The following is an 11299-nucleotide window of genomic DNA, read 5'->3' as shown; positions in this document are numbered from 1 at the left end:
AGGAGAGATAGAGAGAAAGATCTTCTATCCACTGCTTCACTCCCCAGCTGGTCACAAGGCCAGAGCTGAGCTGATTCAATACCAGGAACCAGGATCTTCTTCCCGGTCTCCCATGTAGGTGCAGGGTCCCAAGGCTTTGGGCCGTCCTCCACTGCTTTCCCAGGCCACAAGCAGGGAGCTGGATGGGAAGTGGAGCTGCCGGGATTAGAACCGGCGCCCATGTGGGATCCTGGCACTTGCAAGGTGAGATAGCCACTGAGCCATCACACTAGGCCCACCATGATACACCTGAACAGCAGAACATTAGACCCGTTAAATGTCACTAAAGGATTATAGTACTGTCATAATATAGTGGAAAATGGTAGGAGGGGAAAATGAGGAAGGGTAAAGGAAAGGCCAAGGAAGGAATCCCTATACTTACAAAATTGTGTCATGGAATAATAATAACAATAAAAATAAAAACAAAGAAATGAAGCTGAAACTCAAAGAGAAGGACAGCTAAGGCTGAGAGCGATAAATTCCAAAGCCCTGAGGTGGAACAAGAAAAAGTGGGCATATTCGGTGAACTGCAAGAAGATCAGAATGTTCCTGGTCACAGTGAGCAAAGGAAGGTTTGATATGAAATGTGCCTGCGATGTAAAAAGGATAAGGCCATAGAGAAGATGGTAAGTGGTTTTGGATGTTATTCAAGAAAATGCTGAGAAGTTAAAAGAGGGAAAAGAAATAATCTAATACTCCTTGATGTTTTGTGGGGAGTTGATTGGCATGATCAAGAGCAGGGGAGGGAAGAGCAGGCAGGGTACTGTGGCCCTGGAAAGGGACGGATGATGGCTGGTGCCCCTGACAAAGGAAAGAATGCAAGGAATCCAAAGATACATTTTAGACATAGGATCAAAAAAAATCGCTAACAAGAGATTAACTTTTCCCAAATAGAAAAATAGTCTCACTGTTTAGCAACCAAAAATCATGAAATATCCTTAAATTGAAATGTGAACAATATTCGGGAAAGACAGGCTATATTACTGTTGGTGATTTAGATTTAACGAAATCTAAATGTTCTGATGGACGTAGATGAAACAGACACAATTTGTGATAATTCACAAAATGTAAGAATTGCTAATAGAACAAGAACTACAGCTGGAATAAACGGGGGAGACAGATTCAAAGAGGACTCCAAGAGCTCTGGCTGAGTAATGAATTGATTGACATTGCCTTTAATAGGATGAAAGCCACTGAGCACGACACAGGATAAATAAAGGTTGCACATGGGGATGAAAAGTTCAATTATGGACATGGTAAGTTTGAAATGGACTTGGTTCTCGAGTCAGCCTTAGGTAAACACACAATGGTTCCTTATTAAAGAAAATGTGACTTAGATTGGTATGACAAGAAATTGAAAACTAATAATGAAGTAGGAAAAAGGGGAGCTTTGTAAAGAAACATCCAAAACATGAAAACATCCAGAAATGCTGTGTTCCTAAAAGGCTTTATTTGAAGCTTGCCGATGAGAACATTATGATGTGGTTACAAAATTATTGCTCTCTTTTTTTAAGATGAGTAAACGAATCAAGTGGAAGCTTTGAAAACTCATCCAAATTACACAACTAAGAAAGAAACTAGGATAATATAAAGTGTAATATTTCATGCTAAATGTAGGAAAAGGTTACCTTATTCTTCTGTGACCTTGTGCCAGACAGTAAGTTACTGTCTCCCAGTTTCAAACTGGTCCTTCTCTATTGGTGCCAGAATAGCAGGGCTGGGACTCTTCAAGCATTCCTACGTGGGCAGCTGGTCCTTGTTAGGCTCTGCCACCAGGGAAAGCTAGAGTAAGGGAGACCAAATCGGGACTAGTGAAACCAGTGCTGTGTAGGCTCCGGCCACAGGTCTTCCCTCCCAGAGGGGTGAAAGAGCACCCCAACTCCCCAGACCTTTAGCTTCCAGTACCTGCAAGTTTCTAACCTTTAATAATTCCAACCTCTTCCCTCTGTTCACTCAATCAAGACATCTTAGCATTCTCTCGAAAAACAAAACTATTTATATTAATTTATATTATATTTTGTTTCTACTTTACACTTATTTTCTTTGTATTGTTTACAATTTATATTAATATTCTATTCATATTAAGTTTTGCACCAAATACAGGGTTCCTTTATAAAATCTCCTTTATTTGTTTTTGACAAACAGATAGAAAGACAGAAATCTTCCATGTGGTGGTTCACTCCCCAAATGCCCACAACAGCCAGGGCTGGGCCAGGTCAAAGCCAGGAGCCTGCTGGAAACTCAATACATGTCCCCTGCATCGGTGGCAGGGGTCCAGGTGCTTGAGTCATCATCACCACTGCCTCTCAGTGGTCAATTAGCAGGAAGCTAAAATTGGAAGTGGAGCCAGGACTCAAAGCTAGGAACCCTGATCATGGATGTGAACAATCCAAGCAGCATTGTAATCACTTCAGCGAATGCCTGCCCTCAGCATATAGTGATCTGAGACACAATTTATTGAGCAAAGCTGGACAAATTATTGATTCCCTTTACTTATCATTTAAAAAACAACCATTGGCAGTAGCAGGCAATGTTGTGGCAGAGCAAGTAAGGCTGCTGCTTACAGCACCACTATCCCATATTTCTGTAGGCTCCAGTCCCAGATGCTCCACTTCTAATCCAGGTGTCTGCTGATGTGCCTGGGAAAGCAGCAGAACATGGCTGAAGTGTTTGGGACTCCTGCCATGATAGGAGACCAGAAGAAGCTCCAGGCTCCTGACTCCAGCCAGGCCCACTCCTAGCTGTAGCAGCCATCTGGAGAGTGAACCAGTGGATAGATCTCTGTCCCTTGTCTCTCTCTGTAACCTTGACTTTCAAATGAATAAATAAATGCTTTTAAAAAGTAATCATTTGGTTTTCTAACATTCACCAAAAATGATCAATGGCTGTTTCAATATTATTTTTTCAAGTAATCATGAGGAATTAATTGATTGAGACATGTTTTATGTGTTTAGCTTTATGGTTTTTAAATTACTACATAGCGGGCCCAGCGGCATGGCCTAGCGGCTAAAGACCTCGCCTTGAACGCCCCGGGATCCCATATGGGCGCCGGTTCTAATCACGGCAACTCCACTTCCCATCCAGCTCCCTGCTTGTGGCCTGGGAAAGCAGTTGAGGACGGCCCAATGCACTGGGACACTGTACCCGCGTGGGAGACCTGGAAGAGGTTCCTGGTTTCCGGCTTCGGATCGGCGCAGAACCGGCCCGTTGCGGCTCACTTGGGGAGTGAATCATCGGACGGAAGATCTTCCTCTCTGTCTCTCCTTCTCTCTGTATATCTGACTTTGTAATAAAAATAAATCTTAAAAAAAAGTAAATAAATCTTAAAAAAAATAAATTACTACATAGCAGAGGACTGGCACAATGGCTCAATTGGCTAATCTACCAGCAAGCACTAGGATCCCATATGGGTGCCAGTTTGTATCCTGGCTACTCCACTTACCATCCAGGTCCCTGCTTGTGGCTTGGGGAAGAAGTCGAGGCTGGCCCAAAGCCTTGGGACCCTGCACCTGTGTGGGAGACCTGGAGGAGGCTTCTGGCTTCAGATCGGCTCAGCTATGGCTGTTGTGGCATTTTAGGGAATGAACCAGCAGATGGAAAATCTTACTCTGTCTCTCCTTCTCTCTGTAAATCTGCATTCTCAGCAATAATAAATACATCTTTAAAAAATAAACTGCTACAAAACCATGTAAAACACTGAAAAGAAAAAAAATACAACTTTATGCTTATGTGTCAGGGATAACCCCTAAAATTTTGCTTTTTTTATTCCCATTCTTTTTTCTACACATACAGTTTTACTGGGGGCAAATACATTAGATTCTGAACATTTCAGCTTTCTTCAACTCATATGTATACAACTACGATATGCATCAGGAAAGAACTAAAACACAGACTCTGGTCACACAAAAGCTCAGATCAGCATAACTTCACAGAATACAATCATTTTCTCATGAATCCTAGGCTTGGCAGGGTGCAGTCTATCAGGGAAGAATATAAGAGTATGAAGAATTAGAATTCAATGAAAATCCTACGGGAGTGTAAAGGAAGGAAAGATGATTCGTGCTGATCACAACACCTTCCAAATCTGAGTTATCTTTTCTAGCATCACTCAAGATCTTATTATGATTATCCAAAAAAGAATAGGAGTCTAGAGCAGGTTTGTTGGCACATGTTAGAATCATCTGGAATGCTTTTAAAGATCTCACACTTACCACAAACCACTTAATATCAAAATTTGGGAAAAGAAACCGAAGCATCAGTAATTCTTTTAAATCCCTGAAGTGATTCCAATATGTAGACAGGTTGAGAATCAACAGACTATCATAGTATCCAAAATCCTACGCTAAATTCTGGAGCCATTTAACACACACACACACACACAATGCAGGCCTATACAAGCATACTCCAACAAGTTATGAAAATGGAATTTAAAGCTAAGTTTATTTGCACAAAATATTTCTTTTAAAATCTATACATAGTTTTTCATAATATGAAATTCCCATGAAGTTATTGGAGATTCCTTAAATGTGGTAACACTTGGTTTATTAATAACATGTTCTTTTCACATCAAATAATTTTCCAGGAGCAGTTCGTTCTGACCAAGCCATTTAAAATTAATAGACTGGTCAACTGAATTTATTTATAACTGTTTGTACCTTATTAATTGCCCACTCTAATTTAACTAGTGGGAGTTGAAATACAAATGAGAACTACAGGTTCAAAGCTATCAAAAAGTTAATTATTTATCCATCCTTTATTGACATAGAAAGATGACTATTTGATAACTCTCAGGTTTATTTTGAAAGCAATGGAGATGGTTGATATAAGGAATGAGTCCAATCACCACTCTTTTTACATAGCATTATAAAAAGATAGCCACTTTTCTAAAAAAGTTTTATGATGAAAACAGAGATTTCAACCTTACAGAAAAGTTGCACACAGGGTGTAAAGATCTCTCATACACTCTCTTCATCACAGTTCAAAACCATTTGTTAACATATTTCCACACTTGCTTTCTCACTCACCTCATAGGTAGATAAATGAATGGATGGATGGATGGATAGATGGGCAAACAGATGGAGAAACACATGGGTGTAGTCAGGTTCAGTTACAGAGGTTCAATCCATAAGAGAGTCAGCTTATCATATCCTTAAAATACTTGAGAGTGTAATTCCCAAGAACAAAAACATACTCTTATGTAACCACAGTTCAATCACAAGAACCAGAATATTTCTGATTCTACTGATGAGATCCTTTCTGGGTCCTTGGGTTCCAGTACCCACATGGGAGACCCAGAAGAAGTTCCTGGTTCCTGACTTCAGACTGGTGCAGCTCCAGTCATTGCAGTCACTTGGAGTGAATCATTGGACAGAAGATCTTCCTCTCTCTCTCTCCTCCTCTCTGTATATCTGAATTTACAATAAAAAATAAAACAAATCTTTAAAAAAAAAAAAAGAAACATGCCCTAAGGAGAAGCTGCTAACCAGAAGTACAATGACCAAGAGCAAAAGAAGAGACAAAGGCACAATGAATATTACTGAAGACTCTCCTGCAAAGGAGCAAAAGCCTTTGCCAACCTCAGAGTTACCTGAGAAAGACATTGAGACAATAGGAGACACAGAATTCAGAAAACTCATTATAAAGCTTCTGATCAACAATGAGAGCACATGCAGCAATTTAAGGAATATGCCACACAGGAAATAGCAAAACTGAAACAAAAATCAAGCCAAATTATTGAACATGAAGGACACAATAGAACAAATTAAAAATTCACTTGAAAGTCTCCGTAACACAATGAAGGAGGCAGACGAAAGAATCTTAGAATTGGAAGATATTTCTTGTCACAATGGGGAACAATTAAAAAGCTGGAAGCAGAGCTGGGTCAAACTAAAGAAAAAATATTCAAGAATTAAGAGACACTATATAAAAGGCCAAATACAAGAGTTATGGGAGTTCCAGAAGGTGCAAAAAAGAGAAGCCGAGTTTAAAAATGTATTAAGCGCCCTGTACAATTGCCTAACGGCTAAACTCCTTGCCTTGAATGTGCCGGGATCCCACATAGACACTGATTCTAATCCCAGGGGCCCCAGTTCCCATCCAGCTCCCTGCTTGTGGCCTGGGAAAGCAGTGGAGGACAACCCTAAGACAGGACCCTGCACCCACGTGGGAGACCTGAGGGAGGCTCCTGGCTCCTGGCTCCTGGCTTCGGATTGACTCAACTCCAGCCATTGTAACTGATTGGGGAGTGCACCACCAGATGGAAGATCTTCCTCTCTGTCTCTGCTTCTCTCTCTGTATATCTGCCTTTCCAATAAAAATAAATCTTAAAAAAAAAAAAGAAGCTGTTGAACTTGACTGGACAATAAGATGCTGGACTCTATGTTTGGTATATGCTTGCAATGAGGGAACCACAACTGAACTTGAACTGTGGTTATGCAACAAGGTGGAGGAATCCACCATGGTGGGAGGGTTTGGGGATGGGTGGGGAGAATCCCAGTACCTATGAAACTGTGTCACATAATACAATGTAATTAATGAATAAATTTTAAAAATTTTTAAAAAATAAAAAAAAGAGGAAGCAGGAAGAGCTATGCAAATGGATGAGGATTAGGATAAAAAAGCAAAGCAAGCAGGAGAATGCGCGGCATGTTGGGTTAAAAGTCATGGTGCTTGGAGAAGAGGGTGCTAGTGGCAAAGGCCTCAGAACTTGACCCTGAAATGCATCCTTATCCACCTCCAGTCTGTCTCAATCTGGAAGGGTGAGTGATTCTCTAAACATCAAAGGGCTGTCTCGTCACTCCTCATTGCTCTCCTAGTGAGCCGCCCCCACCCTACCCACCACTCACCATAGCTCACTGACTCACTGGGCTGCCCCACTTCGATCTTCAATAACAAACCAAGCCCTTGTGCTTAACTGCCTGAGGGACTCAATACTAGCTCCTAGAGCCTAGAACATGGTGTCCCACTTGGCCCCTTCCCTCCCCTCCTTCAGATTTATGCTCAGTCTTCTCAAAGAGTCCTTCTCCAAAATCCCCTGCCAAAATCCTCCTTCTTCACTCACATTCCATATCTCCCTTCACTTTACCTTTCCCTGGGATGGTTATAGCCACACATGGTGGTACTTCAAAAAGTTCATGGAAAACGTAACTCAAATGTTTACTTGGTGCAAAAAAAATTTTAGAATCCATAAACAATTCACAATACACATCTACACACTGTCCATGAACCCTTTGTAGACCCCTAATACAAGTGAGTTTCTTTGCTTTATCTGCTGAAGCTTACAAGAAGGCAAGCTCTAGGACAGCAGGCATTTTGTCACTTGCATTCCCTTCTGGATCCACAGTACCTAAACCATTCCTTATATGTGAAGGGTCAGAGTGTGTGTGTGTGTGTGTGTGTGTGTGAGAGAGAGAGAGAGAGAGAGGGAGAGGGAGAGAGAGAGAGAGAGAGAGAGAGAGAGAGAGAGAGAGAGAGATCAAGCAATACTGAAAAAGCTCAAAGCTGGCACTGTGGGTTAAACTGCTGCTTATGACACAAGTAGCCCATATGGGCACCAATACATGAGACTTGGCTGCTGCACTTCTGATGCAGCTGCCTGATAATGTGCCTGGGAAAACAGTGGAGGATGCCCCAAATGCTTAGGCCCTTGAACCCATGAGGGAGAGCCAGAGGAAACTCCTGCCCCCTCCTGCTTCAGTTGGCCCAGTTGTAGCTCTTTTGGCCATTTGGGGAGTAAACTAGAGGATAGAAGATTTTCTCTCTCTCTCTCCTTTCTCTTTCTCCTCTCTGTAGCTCTGCCTTTCAAATAAAAACAAAATCAATCTTTCAAAAACATGCATTTTTCACAAAAGGCTAACAAGGGTAGCTTCCCATGACTCTGAAGGAAAGGACTGGATGATGTGTCCACATGGCCATAGACTGAAATTTGCAGAGGTTTAAGCTGTCTCTTTCCCACTCTTGACTTCCTCTCCATCACTCCTACAGTGTCTTCATCCTGTGTCAGCTTAGCTAAGCTGGAGCTCTTTCCCAGAATTCTCTGTCCTGTATAGTTTCTGGTTAGGGCTTACCATTAGACATTCTACAGCTTTACACCAGCAAACAGGCACATTTTTGTAGCACTGAACGTTTGTGTTGGGGGTCAGGTACTGTGGAAGTTCACACACAGTGTCATCAATGATTTCATCCCTTATTCAACTGCAATGGGCAGCAGTCAGGCCAACAGGCCCTTCTGTTCCTCTCAGATCTCTTTCTGCAAATCCAAATCCTGGGCCAAATGCACCACATCGAATGGATCCAAGCTTCATGCAGGTTACCCACATAACAGTGGAAGGTAGTGAGTGAATCCAACTGAGAATTCCAACTATCCTGTGAGATTCAGTTCAGGTTTGCTCTTACATGCCTTCAGTTGACCTAAAGCGACTTCTGTCTCAACCACAGACTCTAAGGCAGCAGCCCTATGCACTCTCTTCCTTCAGCTCCCACAGTGGAATAAAACCAAACCCAGATGATGAACCCCTCATTCTACATCACTTAGGCCAGTACTAATTTCTTGATTGAATCCTGTCTGATATTCTTCCCATTGCATTCAGTGGCACTGAAGTTGCCATAGGGGCCCAGACAAGAAGCTGAGTTGCAGATATGTTTGGATAAAGTTAACTAAAGTACACTTGCATATATCACTTCCATGAATGGTTACATCACTGGTAGCCACCTGAAACAGAAATGGTTCCCAGAAATACTCCTACAGTCCACTGCCAGAAGGCATTTAACACAATATGATTGTGTCTTAAAGCATCTGGTACCAGTAGTATGTGGGTAGTAGAGCAAAAAAAAAGCTAGGTTCAAAATGTACAGAGGCAGAAGTCTGTGGAAAGTTCTTTCAGGCATATCATATGATTCCTCCAGAGCTTGTGGCACTCTGGTTTTGTCTGCTTTTGGACATTGTCACTTGCTATGACTTCTTTTTCATTGCAAATAATTACTTTTGTATCAAATGTCATACTATTAAGTAATAATCATTAATACTAAATGTGTATTATTAATATCAAGGGGCCCTCAAATGCATGAGCTTCAGGTTTCATGAAACCTACAACACCCCCCACTGGCTCTTAGGCAGCAAGTTGAAGTTGCACTCAAGCCAGAGGCATCACATGACTCTGGCAGAAGAACGGAATAAGCGGATCTCATCAAGTGAGCCTGTGCTCAAGCTGGGCCACACTGGCTACACTGGGAAATTTTTCAGGACTTTTACAAGGTAGTTGATGTCACTTCTGTAGCTTTAAATCAGCCACTCTGAGAGTATTTATATCACAGAAATCAGAAAATGCTACAAGTCAGGTCTCTTCAATGGCCCCAGAGAACAAGCTATTCAGCACGCTAGCATATTGCTCATACCAAGTGATTTTCCTAGCCATGCATCTTCATAAAAAATATCTCTGCAGAGAATCAAGATGGCAGCATAGGATGCAGACATGTTCAAGATGACGGAGAATCATTAGACAGCGTAAAGCACAGAGAGCAGATTACAGAAAAAGATAGGGGTCAGGTAGTCAACAGGGGTACCTGGAGACCCCTTGGACACAGGGAAGAAGCAATGACAGCAGAGCGGTGTTACAAGGAACAGAAAACCCAGCAGCCACCTGTGAGCTGTGATCCAGACTCCAGCAACAACCAGGGATCCACTGGCGGCCACAGATCAGCCCTTGCAGTAGCCTGGTGGGAGCTTCGGTTCGCACGGGAAGCGCAGGAGGTAAAGGCAGGCTGGGACTGGCCAATCCTGCCAAATACTTTGGCCCAGCAAGGAACGGAAAGGGAACTGCAGACTCTGTGGGAAGACTGGTGGCTGAAAGGGTTAATCACAAAGGTGATTGTACTCCTGGAAGTCTGGAATCTCCAAACAGACACCTGCATTCTGTTACGAGTAAAGCTCCTGCTTCCTGCAACACCAGGAGGCAGACAGGAGATGGGGAGAATCTTGGAGTTTTTAGATTTATGGGAAAGACAGCTACCTTCGAGGCATGCTGTTTTATTACTGTCTGCATTGAAGTGATATGATCAGGACCCCCAATCTCTATATTGTAAATTCCTATTGCATGTTTTCTGTTTTGTGTAATTGTTAGCCCTTAATCATGCACTTGCTCACTATCACGTAGCTTTGGATTCTCTTGCTACAGAAACCCCATGATTATTTTGTTCAGGGCACTTCTTGCTGATGGCAAGAGGTTGCTCCCTGCACTAGAAATTAAAATCATTTCACTCACCTTGGAATTTTGCTTGCTTGGATTCATTGAACCCCAACAGGTGACTGGTCAGAGCTCACAGCACAGGGATCAAATGCCAGAGTGGGCATGTTTCTGGCTAGTCACCCCAGCTGATCCCATGGGGAGGACAGTGCCAGCTTCATGTCCTGCAGGATCTGTGTGGTCCCCAGACCCGAAGGCCAACAGTCCCGGCTCTCCAGCAGTGCTCCACTGGGCTCCATCTTGTATGCTTAGACAAGATCACTGCTGCCGACAAACCAGTTATCTGGGACAGTTAGCATCTTTCTAATCCAGGACACTGATTGAACATAAAAATTGGCTTGTAGACCTGTAGGTATTACATCTTAGATATCTGCACTAAGAACAAAAATACACCAAACAGGATTGCAATGTCAAATGTTAAAAGAAGAGACAGAGGCACAATGAATGTTACTGAAGACTCCCTGGTAAAGGAGCAAAAGCCTCTACCACCCTTAGTGTTAAGTGAAGCAGACATTGAGAAGATGCAGGACACAGAATTCAGAAAACTCATTGCTGGGGTCTGTGCAGTGGATGTGGGGGACAGGAAGGTGTGAAGAGTATTGTTCCACTGCAGGCAGGGCCGCAAGGAACTTCCCGCTGTATGGCAGGGCCCAGTGGATGTCTCTACAACCACCTGAATGCAGTTCCACCTCCCTTTGCATAGACACCAGACCACCCTGCAGAAGAATTCTAATCCATTCAGGCATTAAACTCATCCATAAAATGCCATAGATTGGAGGACTGGATCAAAAAACAAAACCCATCTATGTGCTGTTTATCTGACACACAGCTCACCAACAAAAATCAGAGGAAACTTAAAGTAAGAGGATGGGAAAAGATATTCCAATAGAATGGTAAGGAAAAACGTGCAGGAGTAGCCATTCTTACATCAGATGATATAGACATTGATGTGAAAAACATTAAAAGAGATGAAGAATGACACCATATAATGATCAAAGGATCCATTCAGCAAAAAGAGA

The sequence above is a fragment of the Ochotona princeps genome, chromosome X (genome assembly GCF_030435755.1).
Source record: "Ochotona princeps isolate mOchPri1 chromosome X, mOchPri1.hap1, whole genome shotgun sequence".
Taxonomy (NCBI): Eukaryota; Metazoa; Chordata; class Mammalia; order Lagomorpha; family Ochotonidae; genus Ochotona; species Ochotona princeps.
Note: the sequence above shows the minus strand (reverse complement) of the source record.